The following is a 15,732-nucleotide window of genomic DNA, read 5'->3' as shown; positions in this document are numbered from 1 at the left end:
AGAGACCTGCAGTTTGTGCTGGATTTCCTCAGAGGTCTTAGAGACCACAGGAGTATCAGTTACACTCACAGCAGAGGTCACAGAGATAGGTTGAGGTACATCCACAGTTTTCTGCTTGGGGACCCATTTCTGATTGGTAGGAACAGGCTTAGGAGCCATTTTCTGCTTTGGTTTCCTGCAGGAAGTACTCTCATGACCTACCCCTCCACAGTCAGTGCATAAGATGGGTTTCCATTCACTTTCAACTTCAATCTTAACCTCTTGGGATAATTCATCTAAGAAAAGCACAGAAGTAGGGATTTTCTTGCCAAAGGGAACCTCAATCAGAACCCGAGCAAACCCTAACCTAGTCTTTTCCATTGTTGACACATCACTCCGAATATACTTCCCAACTAGTCCTGCAATTCTGGGTAGACATTTACCCCAAAATTTAAGAGGCAAATCTCACAACTTGATCCACACAGGCATATTCTTAACATTATCCTTTGTTAACTCAATATTAGCAGTCCAATTCCCAACAATCAGGGGCTTATTATCAAACAGGAAGTGTCCCTGTTTGAGAACAGCCTCCTTACTCTGTTCATTCGTAAAACGAACGAGAAAAATGCCATTACGAAGGAAGGATAACTTATCAATTGAAAAATTCACCCAAATCCTTCGAATGAAACCCTCCACCACTTCCGGAGGAGGATTTGCACCCAAGATGAAGCAGTATACTGAATGTTTCCAAAAGTGGAGCTCATCACGCACATCCTGAACAGTAAACTGCAGCATCTCTTTTGGTTCTTCAGGAATAGAGGCTAAAGTCTTCTTCTTTTTACCCTGGATAACCCATTCTTCCCCGTTCTTATCAACTTCAACTGTTTCCAAGTCAAAAGGAGCCAAACCCACGATTTCATTGACGTTCTTTTCTTTATTAACCTCCGATGGTGAAGGTCCTGTCTTTTTTTGGTTGTTATTTGGTAAAGGAGACGAAGTTTTTTGATTTTTTGTTGTAGAATTTGATTTGGACGAGGATGATCTCGCCATTATTGTCATGACGGCAGCATAGAAAGCAAGGAACGAATAACCTAATTTTTAGAGCTTTTTCTCTCTTCTTTCTCTCTCATCTTTTAAGTTTTATTAACTTTCCTCAGAAGTTACTATCAAGTCTGGATGCTGCAAAAATTCCATTTGTCGTATTACCACAGACAGCTCTAATTTTGCGGACATTCTAGTGGACAAAACTTTCATTTGTCCAATTATTCCATTTTAAACCTATCCATTCAGCTCTAGGAGTCTACTTCGTGTCATTAACCCTACTCAAGTGATATGACCAAATATAAATACATGGTGGTACACTTGGTCAGTTGACCTACTTCTTAAAGAAGGAAAACCCACCTGAAGAATGCTCCTAAAAGTGGCCTTATCTAACAAGGAAAACTCAATAAATAGCATAATGACCAAAAGATAGCATAATGACCAATTTAAGATAACCCAATCAACAAACACTTGGGCAGACCTTTCAGAAAACTATAGCAATAAAATTGACTGTCTATAACCAGTGGAAAAGGTTGAAAGTGCAGAGACAATGTTGACAGATTTCGAGTAAGCTACTAAGCTCCAAATGAATGAAAAACTCAATAAATAGGAAATAATAAAGAGATGCATATTCAATATGGGAGGAGAAGACTAATTGATCGTTAGGGAGAGTAACATCTTTCGCATTAAGCGGATAAGAGAAAACGGTTAATAGAGATAGTGACGTTGAGGTCGGAAAGAAGAGAAGTTTGGCAGGTTTTAGCTGAATTTTGGAGTTGGAGTAAGAGAGAAGAGCTTTATTATGAGGTGTAGCTACTGAACACGCAAGCAACAACACATTTAAAAACACAGAGTAGCTACGAAAATTGACTCTCCAAAAATGAAACACGCATCCAAAGAATGACAAGATAATCACAAAATACTGTGCTCAAGCATCCAAAAACTCGAAAAATAGAGGTGAAACTACTAAAATTAAGTATGAAGCAACAACAACAAAAGTGAGGTTTATCCTCACAAACATAATCATGAGCAACATTGGAGGAGATGGAAGCCCTTCTTCTTTATCGACCGTGGATGGATTAAAGGAATCAGGTGTGCCTTTTTCTACACAAGAAATTAAGAAATCAAAAGAATTAATCACAATACAAGCTCTGAAACTGAAAGTCTGGAATCAACATGTCTTCGATACATAATAATGACAAATAAAAAGATCCACACCTGCAAGATCTCGGGTCGATTCAACCCACTCATCAACAAAAATCTTCCATTCACTGTCAAATCCATGAAAAGAAAATGACCACACTGTCTACTAATTTGTGCAGCAAAGGAAACAATATTGTGTTCATATTAATAAGAACACCGTCCAGCAGGACAAATCATGAATACATCAGTTGCTTAACACACAAATAACACATAACAATCATCACACAGTTTCTTAAGCTGAGACTAACTGAAGAAACCAAATAACACATTAACCAACAATGAACAATGATTCCTGCCTGTTAGGAGAGTACGGAGAGTCATGTATGCAGAACTGTATCCTTGTGACATGTGGTTTTAAGGACAAACCTAAGTTACCTGAAATCGGTCATAACTAACAGTGAACAATAATAATGAAACTTCAATTGCGAGAGTAATCGCGCGGAAAAGGAACGCATAGAAATCAATGGAAGTCGAGTGAAGGAAGATAGAAACACAAGAGCAGCGATAATTTAACGAATTAAATAAGTTTATAACTAAAAATTGCGAGAGTAATTAAAGTAATTAAATAAGTTTATAACTACTAATTTAAATAAATAAGCAACAAAATCAAAATCTAGTAAACAAACGGAAAGGAACATACGAAGAAACGGAGAATCGACTTAAATAGATTGTAAGTGTTCCTACCGTGCTTGATTATGCTCAGAAAAGAATCAAAACTTGCATAAGAACAGCGAAAATTTAACGAATTAAATAAGTCGATTGAAAATTAGATAAAAATTACGGAATGATAATAGAGGTCGAAAAGCTTAGCGAATTGAATAAAAAATTAGGTGACCGATATTACCTAAATTGCGGATGATAATGGAGGTCGAAAAGCTTAGTGATAATGGCGGATGAAAGCAATGGCGCTGAGTGGATCGAAAAATGAGTAATTAAACTAGTTGAGCTTTAATTTAGCAAATAAAATAAGTAGATCGAAAATTAGTGTGATGGATGACAATGGCGGTCGAAGCGATTATTCGAAATTTTATTGCGTTTCAGGATGACAATGGCAATCGAAAATTAGTGTGATCGAAAATAAGTAGATGAAAATTAGTTACCTAATTTCAGGATGACAATGGCGGTCGGAAAGCTCAGTGATAATGGCAGTCGAAAAGCTCGCTGATAATGGCGAACATGGAGCTGAAGATGGAGGAGCTCGGTTGAAGATGAATTGTAGAGAGAGAAAGTGGACGAAGTAAATGAATTGAGTAAATGAACTTAAAATGTGTGCGTTAGTTAATTAGAATTATATAGGGGACACATGGCAACATCTGGTGTGTCTCTAATTTTTAGATCCAATGGTTTAGAAAGGGTTCAGCCGCCTCACTCTAAGAAGGGTGCCTCACATGATTCAATTTATATATATATATATATATATATATATATATATATATATATATATATATATATATATATATATAAAAGAGAGAGAGAGAGGTAGAGAGAGAGATCAATTGAGTCCTGCCCAAACCATTGAGTTCATGAGTCCTCATCTTGGCCATCAGATGAGGGAAATAAAGGGTGGAGATTAGATCTCAAAGAGAAAAGGAAGAGCCAAGAATAGAGGAAATTTTGTGGACTAGAATGAAGCTTTGAAAGCAAAAAAATCTACTCCATTTCTCTCATTCTCACATTTTTCACTATCTCTCTCTATCTCACTTATCTCTCATATTCTCACATCTCACAAATCACTCTAAAAACCCCTTCATCCACTCACAGAAACAAACCACCCACCCCTACACCCCGACGCCTCTGCCACCCCCACACCAACCAGACGTCGCTGCCACCTCCACCCTTCGACCTCCACCACCACCATTTGTCCTCCAGCACCACTATCAACATCCACCGGTCGCCCCACAACCACCACCACCACCACTCGTCCTCCACCACCTCGCCTTTTTTTTTCTCTTTTTTTTTTCTTTCAGATCTGAGCATCTGTAATACCCCGTATTTTATATAATCAATTAAACGGATATTATTATATATTAATTATTATACATTGATATTACTAATTAAGTCGAGTTAATATTGAGTCGATAATTTCATTAAGTTATTTTACTTAACCCGCGTTGTATCGATATAAGTTAATTGTGACGGGTTTATAAGAATTCGAATTATGAGCTAACCCATCTGAGTTGGCCCATTAACTGTTCAGCCCATTTAACCCTAAGCCCAACTAAGCCCTAACCCTAAACCCTAACCCTAACCCTAATAATACCCTAACCAACCCGCCTCCCTCATTCCTTACTCCCTCAACCCGCCTCCTTTCTTCACCAACACCAAACACCAGCTTTCACGCAAAACGAGAGAGAGATAGAGAGAGTGAGCTTGGGGTGTTGGCGGCGCAGCAAGGAAGAGCTAGGGGCAATTGTCGACGACCGTGGGTGGCCATGGTGGCTGTGTGGTGGCGGAAAAAGGTAAGAGTTCAACCTTCCCTCTGTTTTTGTTTTTCTGTCGGGTTGTTGGTGGTTGTTGCGTGTCTTAGGGAGGGGATAAGGGTGGTTGGTGTCTGGGTATTGGTAATGGGTGGTTAGAGACGCCCCTGTTGGTGGCGGTTAGGGTGATTATAGGCGGTGGAAATGGCGGCTGGAGGCTTTGTCGACAGAGACAATCAAAACGGGTTTGAGTGCGGGTTTCAGGCAGGTTAGACGGATAGGTTTGGGGTGGCGCCACCGTGGACTAGGGGGAGGTCGAAACGGTGGTGATATGGTGTCTGTGTGCGTGGGTTGGCGGCGAGCATAATGGTGGTGATAGAATAGTGTACTGTTGATATCAGTGGCGGCTGTGGGGTTGCAAAGGTGGGCTGTTGGTGGCGGCAACCCCTGCTAAGGCGGCTTTGGCAGCTCTGGTTCGACTCGCCGGCGGCAGTCGACCAGGCTGGTGGTGGTTGTTGGTGGTGGGGTCGAAGTGGGCAGCATGCCTGGTGGTTGTCGCGGTGGTTCAGGCGGCGTGTGAGGAGTTTAGGCGAGTGAGAAGTCACGGGTTGTGGAGTCGGGTTTTTTTTTTCGAGTTGTTTTTATGTTTGATTCGGGTTTTCTTAATCGTTTAAATTCGTTAATCTTTTATTTATCATATTCAGTTAATTAATTTAATTCCCGAGTTATTCAAAATGTTTAGAGACGGTTTTGAGTCGGGATTGTTAGAATTGTTCAAATGCTTGATTCGTTTCATCGTATAATTCGTTTAAATCCTCTAATTATCGTTTTGGTTTAAGTTCCGAGTTATTTAAAATAAAATAATAATTAATTAATTAGAGACGGGTTTAATAGAAAAGTTACTATATCGGGAAAGTTTCCATTTTAAGAAATTCTACTTTAAGTAACTTTCTATTTTGGGAAGTTGGGGCAAATACTAATCGGGTTATTTTAGTTATCAGTTGGGCATAAGTTTGGTGTCGGGATTGTATTTCGGGAAAGCTTCTATTTTGGGAGATTTCTATATTTAGTAGTTAGTAATTATAAATTTTATAATTGTTATAGGTGACGGATTCGTGAAGGATCGATAATCAGATTCGTTGCTTTATTTTTGGATCGCTTAAATCGCTTAATTGGATTTCTTTGGCACTTTGAGGTAGGGAAATACACTTGACTTATTATCGTTGTTGAATTGTGTTGACTTGATTCATGGTTGTTGATTTACGTTATGATTCATATCTTTGGAAGGTGATTGATGAATTGATCGTATTGAATATATTATCACAACATCGGGTAACCGGCATGATTTTATGATTTATCAGTTCAGTGATTTATATATATTGTGTTGCATTAATTTCTTTTGAGCATTCATATGCATTGGAGATGGAGGAGGTTGTGGTGGGGTGGTGTGGAGATGACGATGTTGTGATAAGGCCCAGGCGGGTTCTGCAGGACTTGCCCTGGTGTCCTGAGCTGCGAGCTGGCAGATCGGCTACGGTCGATATACATAGTCTACCGGAGATCGGTATGGCTGGGCGTTCCGGGTTATGAGAAATGAGATATGGGATATGAGTTGAGATGGAGATGGAGGTGACGGAGGATCTTGCATATCATATTTTGTTGTTTAATTGTTTTCCCTACTCAACCTCGTGGTTGACCCTGTGTATTCGTGAACACCTGTGATGACCCCAAATATTGGCGAGCAGACTTGACAGGTTTAAGAGATAGAACGGGAGCTTGGTGGGCGTGAGACACTGGATCAGAAGACTTAGTAGCTAGATCATCATCTAGAAGACTTTCACTTTTATTTATGTTAGTTACTTTGTAATTTGACGTAGAAGAGGTTTTGTAATAATTAAGTTAAAGTATTTATATAATTTTGCCTTGGAGTTTAATTTGTTATTCACTGCCTCGGGAAACCGAGATGGTAACAGTCCGGTTTATTAGGGAATGTCTTGCTAAAGGCTCCTTCATAAACTGGGGTGTTACAGCATCATACACCACCACCGCCACACCAAGCCCCGACACCACCATTCCCGAAACCACTATGTCTCCTCTTTTCTTCTCTCCCCTCACACCAGATCTAACGCCACCACCCACCACCACCACCATTACCACCCGCACCACCCCACGCATGACCACCCTCACTCACCACCACACACGGCCGACCCTCCTCCTTCTCCTATCAGATCCGAAATGACGGCTGGTTTTCTGATTGATGGTTAATGTTTTTTGATTTTCAGATTTTTTTTTTGATTTTCTTTTATTTAAATGACTGGTTATTATTTTTTCTCCTTAGCGTTGGTGTATTCTATTTTTTTTTAAAAAAAAAATTACACTCGTATTCTTTTAAAGTTACACTTGTATTGTATTAGAGTTACACTCGTCCTCTACTAAAGTGACACTATTTTTCTCGTTTTGCCTTTTTTTTGTGGGTGTTGATTGACGACGGAGGACGGTGGTGATGTTTGTCGGTGGCCGGACCCATAAAGGACCAAAGTTACACCCATAAAGGACCAAATTTACACTTATATAGGACCAAAGTTACACTCACAGGACCAAAGTTATTCTCAAAAAATTGTGTTAAAATTACATGAATTAACCTTAAAATACTAAAGTTGTAAAAAAATCAAATTTTTATATACAAAATGACTTTAAAAAATCAAAGTTACTCTCTTAAAATATCAGAGTTACACTCGTAAAGCATCAAAGTTACACTTGTAAAATGTTAAAATTATATAAATTTAATTGTTTATATACAAAATCGATGATAAAAAAATCAAAGTTACACTTTTACAACTCAGAGTTACACTTATAAATATCTAAAAGTCAAAACTCTAATCACTGAAAGTCAACAGTTACACCCATCAACATCTAGGTTACACTTTTGAAGTATGTGGTTGAGAAGAGGACTCAAGGACTCAAAGAATATGGTTGACTCAAATGAACCCTCTCCCCTCCCCTTCTCTCTCTCTCTCTATATATATATATATATACCCAGTATATGTTGAATCCCCAACAAATACCCGATGATTATCGGACTACAACATGATTTGGAATCGCTACGTTTGATCGGCAGTTTACATAACTACACGTCGGAAAGCTCAAAAAATAATTTCTAAAACGAAAACATTTTCAAAACATTTCAAAAATACCTGTAGTGTTTTAGGCACAACGACGGGTCGCAATGACACTAACTAGAGTCAAAACCGACACCGGACCAAAAACCGACTCAAAATTCAAATCCCGACACCAACGACGAGTCAAACCGAGTCAAACACAAAAAAAAAAATCTCACAAAATGCTTGCATGCTAAATATACCCGGTATACTTGATCGTCAAGTACAATCATATCCGACAAAATCTAGGATAGAACGAATCACAAATTCAAATGCGTGATAGTGACAAGACAACTCGAAGACCCACGGACATGCTCGCGCATCTTCAAGCAGCTTTTACAACCATGTCGCCCAAAACGCACAACACCACACAAATCCTCTATAAATACCCCTCAAATGCCACCATTTGAAGGTACGCGAGAGTCCGCCCCTTATTTTCGCCCTTAACATTCTAGACCTCGACTTCTCGAGTCAACAACCGACACGTATTTTTGACCTACCGATTGAAAATACGACCCTTACACAACCGTCATCGTGCATTAAATCACTTGACTTACCACTTCGACCAACTAAACCATCACTAAAGCAAAGCAACACGCCATATTTTACAAAAAACGGCTATAAATTTAGTTTTATGACTCACGAGTTTTTACACTTTGTCGATTTCTCGTCAATCAACCTAGCATGTAAGTATGAGGGTGTAATTAATCCTCTTCTTTCATGATCTTTTCATCTGTTTTTATGACTTAACATGATAAAACATGCAGAACATGATCCAAAATTCGGATTGATCGAGCCAAAACTGAGTTTTGACTGGAGACAGAGGCTGGTAGTCATCACTACCAACCTCGCGCCTCTTTAGACATCCCCAGTCCGAACCCAAACGTGTTTGAGTTCATCTTTCCTCCATTTCATTTCTTATTTGCAATCGGTTTTACCATTTCAAATATTTCAAATCAATTTTATGATGAGCATTTTTAACCATGAATTATATTCACCCTTGGCTCTTCATGTCATGGCGGTTTAACCTGTGACTCGATGATAATATTTGGTTAATTACACTATTAAAAAGTATATTAAAGCCCTCTTATTCATTTGTTTACATTTGCAAAAAATTATATTAGTCATACATGGATTATCATCCTTGGTTCTACATACCATGTCGGTTTAACCCGAGTACGATGAGAAACTTTGACTAATTACAAAGCAATGAACTTAATATAATTAGTTCATATCAAGCATTTTTACACCTTTCATTTACAAAACTATTCATGTCAAGCTTGCAAAACCGAACCCGACATCAAATATTATCAAGACAATGATAATTATCCCGAGTCACATTCTTCATATTAGCATAAAAATGGTCTTAACGACCTTTTCAACAAAAGCGGGTTTTAACACCCTTTTACAAATAATTTCACAAATATTTTCAATAACCAGGAGACACCCCTTTGGGTCGTCACCTAGCTCGCGCCTAAATAGGCTTTCTGAATTCCAGCTTTCAAATTTGGACAGACACCCTTGCATCGCCAATAGGCTCGCGCCTCATTGGCTGCCTGGCACTGCTCCTGTCCCATTTCTAGCTCTCGTCCAGGACGAACCTGACTTTGGTTAACCCGAATACAGAACGGATCAGATTGATGAGTTTGCATTTTACACTTTGCATTCTAAAATACTTTTTTTAAGACAAGTGGATCATGTTAAGCACCATAAATCTAACTTGGTAAATGGATGTTTAATTTCCGTCTTGCATGAAAATCAACATTAAATCCAACTTTACATCAATTACTTGATACTTGGATAAACAACCAACATAGCAAATCTCACATGTTAGGTTTAAACTTGTGGATGCGCATTCATGCGTTTAACCCGTTTTATCAACTTTTGCACTTAACCAAACAAGATCGATCAGTAGAGGTCGCTACCGCGGGCGAGATTGGGTGTTCGATTAAAGAGCTTCCCAATACGTACCCTCACCTCTTACTCAGAAACTTTGGATAGTGGACGGCCTTATCCATGGCGAACGAGAGTCATTCTAGCGATAGGATGCTAAAGAGGGACGATTCCTTATCTTTAGTACCTATGTCAAACACCGCTTTTTGCTTCGTTTGACCGAGGTACAAAGTGGATTCGAACGGTTTCCAGGCATCTCATAATTGCTTGGTGGCGACTCCGAACATCTCTAGCAATCCTTTCGAGACCTTCACTGAGACGAAACCGACCGATCTAAAGCGATCCGGTCGAAAGCATTTCAACGTCACCGAGCGTGGCTTTCCGATTGCTACATGTCCACAGATTGGCGTGTAGGTGGCCCATGTCCACAATATATAGAATCAGGGTCTTGTGCGAACTATTTTACGGTGCAAACTGTACGAACTCATAAAAACCATCAGATTATGACAATTGAAGGTCAAGATTGATTCCAAAAAAACAGCATAACTCACGCTCCTCTCCCATAAACCCATCTTCTCTCTCCCCTTTATCACTTTACCACCACACACCTCAACCACCTATGACACCTCCGGCGACGACTGACATCACCGGCAATTACCCAATCTGACGACGACCACCTCATCTACCGGCGCATCACTCCGACCATTATCGCACTCATATGAAGTCCTAACCCTCCACTTTGCGGACGACGCCTAAGATCGATCAATACTTCGTCATAAGTGTGGTGTTGCGCCGAGATAGAAATAGGATAACGAATAAGGGACCCGACACTGTGGTCGATGTGGTCTTATGCTGGTGAGTCAGAGAGGATGCGAAGTTCTTGCTTCACTTTGTTTTGTTTGAACTTTGTCATTTTAGGTTGTAGATCTAAAACAAGTGAAGAGGTATTTCAAAAATCTAAGTACGTCGGAGTTTATGTCGGATAATTTCGATCCGGAAAACATTTTCATTGACCAAATATAATGTAGTTGGTGTTAGAGGCGGTGGTCAAGCGGTTATGATAGTTGTGGTTGCGGCGGTGCACGGAATTGGGATGGATGGGCAGGTGGTGTTGAGGCGTTGTTGATGTGACGGTGGTAGTGATGGTGACGCCGGTGGTGGTGGTAGTGATAGTGGCACTAGTGACGGCGGTGGTGATGAGGGTCAGTGGTAGTGTTCTGGTGGTGTCGTATTAGTAGAGATGGTAAATTTGTCATGTGTGGTTGTGGGTGGTGGCGGTATGGTGGGTGGTAGTGGCAGCGGTGGTGGTGATGGTGGTGGGGGCAATGGATATACAAAATACCACCCTAGATACATTTCGAATTTCTACTGGATAGATTTGCTATTACTACTGGATATACATGTATCTAATAGTTATACCAAGTGTATCCAGTAGCAATATCAGATGTATCTAGGTAGTTCATACGATTCGCACGGGATCCCGCCTCTCTCTCTTTCTTTTTTTTTCTCTCTCTCTCTCTCTCTATATATATATATATATATATATATATATAGAGAGAGAGAGAATATATATATATATATATATAGAGAGAGAGAGAGAGAGGGGTTCAAATGAGTCCACCTAAAATGGTGAGTCCACTAAGTCCTCATCCTAGCCATTGATCTTTTAAGATTGATGGTTGAGATTTTAAAATTTTAAGATGGAAACTTTAATGTTTTAGAAATGAAACTTTAATTTATGATTGTAACTTTAATTCTTTATAATTATAACTTAATATTTAAAATAATTTTATAAATAAAAATTTAGATTTATGTTATAAAATTTGATTTTAAATATATAAAATCAATTTTTGAGTATAACTTTAATATTTTAAGGTGAAACTTTAATGCTAAAAATTGAAACTTTAATTTTTTAGACAATTTTTAATATAAAAATTTAAATTTATTTAATTTTACTGTTTTATAAATGAAACTTTAATGTTTTACGAATGAAACTTTAATACTAAAAATCAAAACTTTAATACTTTTAACCAATTTTTAATACAAAAAATTTGAATTTATTTAATTTATAAATGTAACTTTAATGTTTTACGAGTGAAACTTTAATGCTAAAAATTAAAACTTTAATTATTTTTTGACAATTTCTAATATAAAAAATTGAATTTAATTAATGTTTGTGATTTATAAATTTTATGAAGGTAACTTTAATGTTTTAAAATTGTAACTTTAGTCGTAATTTTTAAAACTTTATCTTCATTTTTTTAGGATTGTAATTTGAATTTATGTAATATAAGTCCTTGGTGAGTATAATTAGTCCATATGAAAGCATAACTTTAGTCCATATAAGCGTAACTTTAGTCCGTATAAGCGTAACTTTAACTCATGCCGCTGAAACTTTATATTAATAACCACCACACTCATCTCGTCCAGCCACTCGGCCCATGACCACAACGTTAACACCACCACCACCACCACCACCCCTCTAACCACCAGCCACCACACCCTCCACCGTGACGTCGTCTGGCTTGCAACAACCGCCACCAATCTGAAAAAAAAAAAAAAAAAAAGAGAACGAAGAGGCGGCAGCCACGACCTACCACGGCCAACAGACGGCAGCCACAGCCACACATGACGCACCAAAACAACAAAACCACGACGCCATTAATAAAAAAAAAAAGAGAGAGAGAGAGGCAGCGAATGGCGGTTGAAGAGCAAGGGTCGTATTAAAAAAGCAAAAAAAAAAAACAAGGAGACGAGGAGGCCGCGCACAGCACATCCACGGCCACCACCATTAACCACCGCCCACTACGACACCATTAAACCACAACCAGCAGTTTTAAAAAAAAAAAAAAAAAAAGGAGGGCGTGGTGGCTGCGGCCGAGAGGAGAAGGGAGAGCCGGCAAAGGAATGGCATGGTGGTTGAGGTTGGGGCGAGGGCGGCAGAAGGAGACGAGGAGGAGCAGAGGGCGGCGGCGGCAGGAGGTGCAGAGGGCGGCGTTGGTTTGGGAGGCGGGATGGAGAGAGAAAGGAAGGAAGAGAGGAAAAGGGAGGAAGAGAGAGAAGCAGTAGGAAGGGAAATGAAGGAAATTAGGGTTTGGTTGTTTTATATAGGGCTTTTATTTTCAGATTCAATCTCAGCCCTTAATTTTGTTCTAATCTAATGGTTTAGATTAGGACTCATGGGACTCACCTATACTAAGGGACTTACTTGATCTCATTTTATATATATATATATATATATATATATATATATATATATATATATATATATATATATATATATATATATATATATATATATATATATATATATATATATATATATATATATATATATATATATATATATGAACAGTGTGTATGTCAAAGTGCCGTCGTGTCTTGTGTCACCGTCCCCTTCTGGTATCATAGCCATGGAAGTGAGATTAATTAAGGAATTTAGAGAGTTATAGTTCAACATAACTTTTATCCTTATGAGCTTGATAAAACACGTTCTTGGTAACAAGAAAACTGTTAAAAACAGTGCAACTTATGAAGTAGATTTACCTAAAAATTTAGATCTACTTAATAAATGGACTATTCCAGAAATTGAAGTAAATAAGATTTATGAACTAGGCTTTTTTGAGAGTCTAGGATTAAAACAAGTAGTAAAAACTACAGAAGAATCAGTTTCTTTAGATAATGAAGAAATGTTTTTACAATTGCTAAATGATAAAGATCTAGAACCTTACAGGAAAAAGGATTATCGATTCCTCCATATAGGGCTAGTTCAAATAGCTTTTAAGCCTTTAACATTAGAAGGATTACCTGAAAGCTTTATAGTAGCTTTAAGAGATGGAAGAAATTTAGACTTCAAATCATCTATAATGGGAATAATAAAATCTAGTCTGGCACATGGACCAGTATATTTTGATGTTTATCCAAACTTGACAGTTTCTTTAACAGATAGTAATATTTTAGATACTCTAACTTTAAATGTTAAAACCCATGGTTATCATTATGCTCCAGGGTCAGAAGTTATTTGTATCTGTTATAGGATATATTATAAGCCATTATATACAATAAATCCTCATTGCAAGTTAGCTGATAAGGATTTAAATGAGACTATAATTATTGAATCTAATTTTTCTAAATCAAATATAACTACAAGGAGAAAAATTAAATGGGAAGAAATAACTTTTCCGGAAAATTGGAAAATAGAAAGGGCTATGAAGCCAAGACCAATAATTGATACAAATTTATTAAATGTCTCACAAACAGGTGATGGATCTGTTAATTTGATTTTTGAAAATCAAATACCTTTATTAAAGGATAGAGCTTCTAGAATTTCGAGATCCAGCTCTATAAGATCATTTATTTCTCCTTTAGAATATGAAATAGAAAGACCTATACCTTCTAGAGCTTCTACTTCTCAAATAAGAGAAGAAGATAATGAAAGTCTTCAAGAAGTTCGAATAAATGAATTTAAGAAATATAATGATAATATTCTAAGAGGTCATACTAATGAACCTCAGTTCGAGACCTTGTCTCAAATGAGTTATAACGGTCTTAATGGATAAAAACGGAAAGGTAGATTTTAGCTTTGGGAGCAAAGCTAGATGTTTAATTAAAAAGGAATTTAGTTTGCCTACATGGGAAAAATTTAGAACTTGGTTTTTTCAGAATTTTGATAAAGACCAACAAAGAAAACTCCAAGATGAGTTTTATGAATACTGTTCTTCTCATAATCAAATTATGTACTTTGGAACTTGGTTCTATTCTATGTTTATAGAACCTCATATTTCTGTTCTGGAAAGGGCATATGAATTACCTAATAAAGAAGTAGTAAAAAGAGTCTATCCCCCATTGGAACAATTTCGTTATAGTACATGTGGTTTTACTGCTATATCAAAACTTTTTACAGCCAAAGATGATGAAACTCCGATAAAAGCAACAAACTTAAATACGTTAATAGAACAACAAAATTATGCTAACCTTATTTTACATATTGTGGGAGAACATTTGAGTTCTTTACAAGAAAAAGTTAATAATATTGAGAAAGTTATGAATACTTTAAAAGATAAAGTTAGTACTGAAAATCTGGGAATAATTTCTCAGAATATTCCGAGTACCTCTAGACCAGGACCTTCAAAAGTAAGTATACAAAGTCCGTATGATATAAAGGATTTTATAACAAAGGCTCCTGTGAATTGGGAGAAAGCTTTTAAAGAGCAAGAAGAAGTAAGTAAACAAGTTGAGTTGCAGCTTAGGAAAAAGCTTGAAAAGTTATCCTTAAAAACTCTTAATAATGGGTTTGTACAGAGTCTTTCGGATAATGAAAGTAACCGTAGACAGGTTATAAAAGATGAATTAAATAGAATGGATAAAAGGTGGGCAGATAAACCTACTCAAAGGTTATTCTATTACAATAGGCCTTCGCCTATAGATGTTCTTCATGAGGAACAAGAATACCATTTAAATAATAGTTACAGTGGAAAATGCATCTATGAATGGAACATAGATGGTTTTACAGATAAACAAATTTATAATCAGATCCATAGGATGATGATGTATGGTACTGTTTGTAAGAGTGTTGGTAATAGTGATGTCAACGTTGCTAGAATGATTACTGCAGGATTTACTGGCCAATTAAAAGGTTGGTGGGACAATTTTTTAAATCAAGAAGCCAGAACTACGGTTCTTGACACAAAAGTAGATATGCCTGATGGTACACAAAAAGAGAATGCGATGTATACTCTGGCAGTTAACATCATTGAACATTTTACAGGAAGATATTCTGATAATAATGAAAATATTAGAACCTTATTACAAAATTTAAGGTGTAAAACACTTACAGATTTTAGGTGGTATAAGGACACTTTTCTTAGTAGAGTTATGGAGTTACCGGAAGCCTCCAGTGAACATTGGAAGTCTAAATTTGTAGATGGATTACCTCATCTTTTCGCTGAGAGGGTTAGAAATAATCTTAGAAATGGATATACCTCTATTCCTTACAATAAATATACTTATGGTAGTATCATAGGAACTTGTATTCAAGAAGG

This window comes from Silene latifolia, chromosome 11 (assembly GCF_048544455.1).
Source record: "Silene latifolia isolate original U9 population chromosome 11, ASM4854445v1, whole genome shotgun sequence".
NCBI classification, from domain to species: Eukaryota; Viridiplantae; Streptophyta; class Magnoliopsida; order Caryophyllales; family Caryophyllaceae; genus Silene; species Silene latifolia.
Note: the sequence above shows the minus strand (reverse complement) of the source record.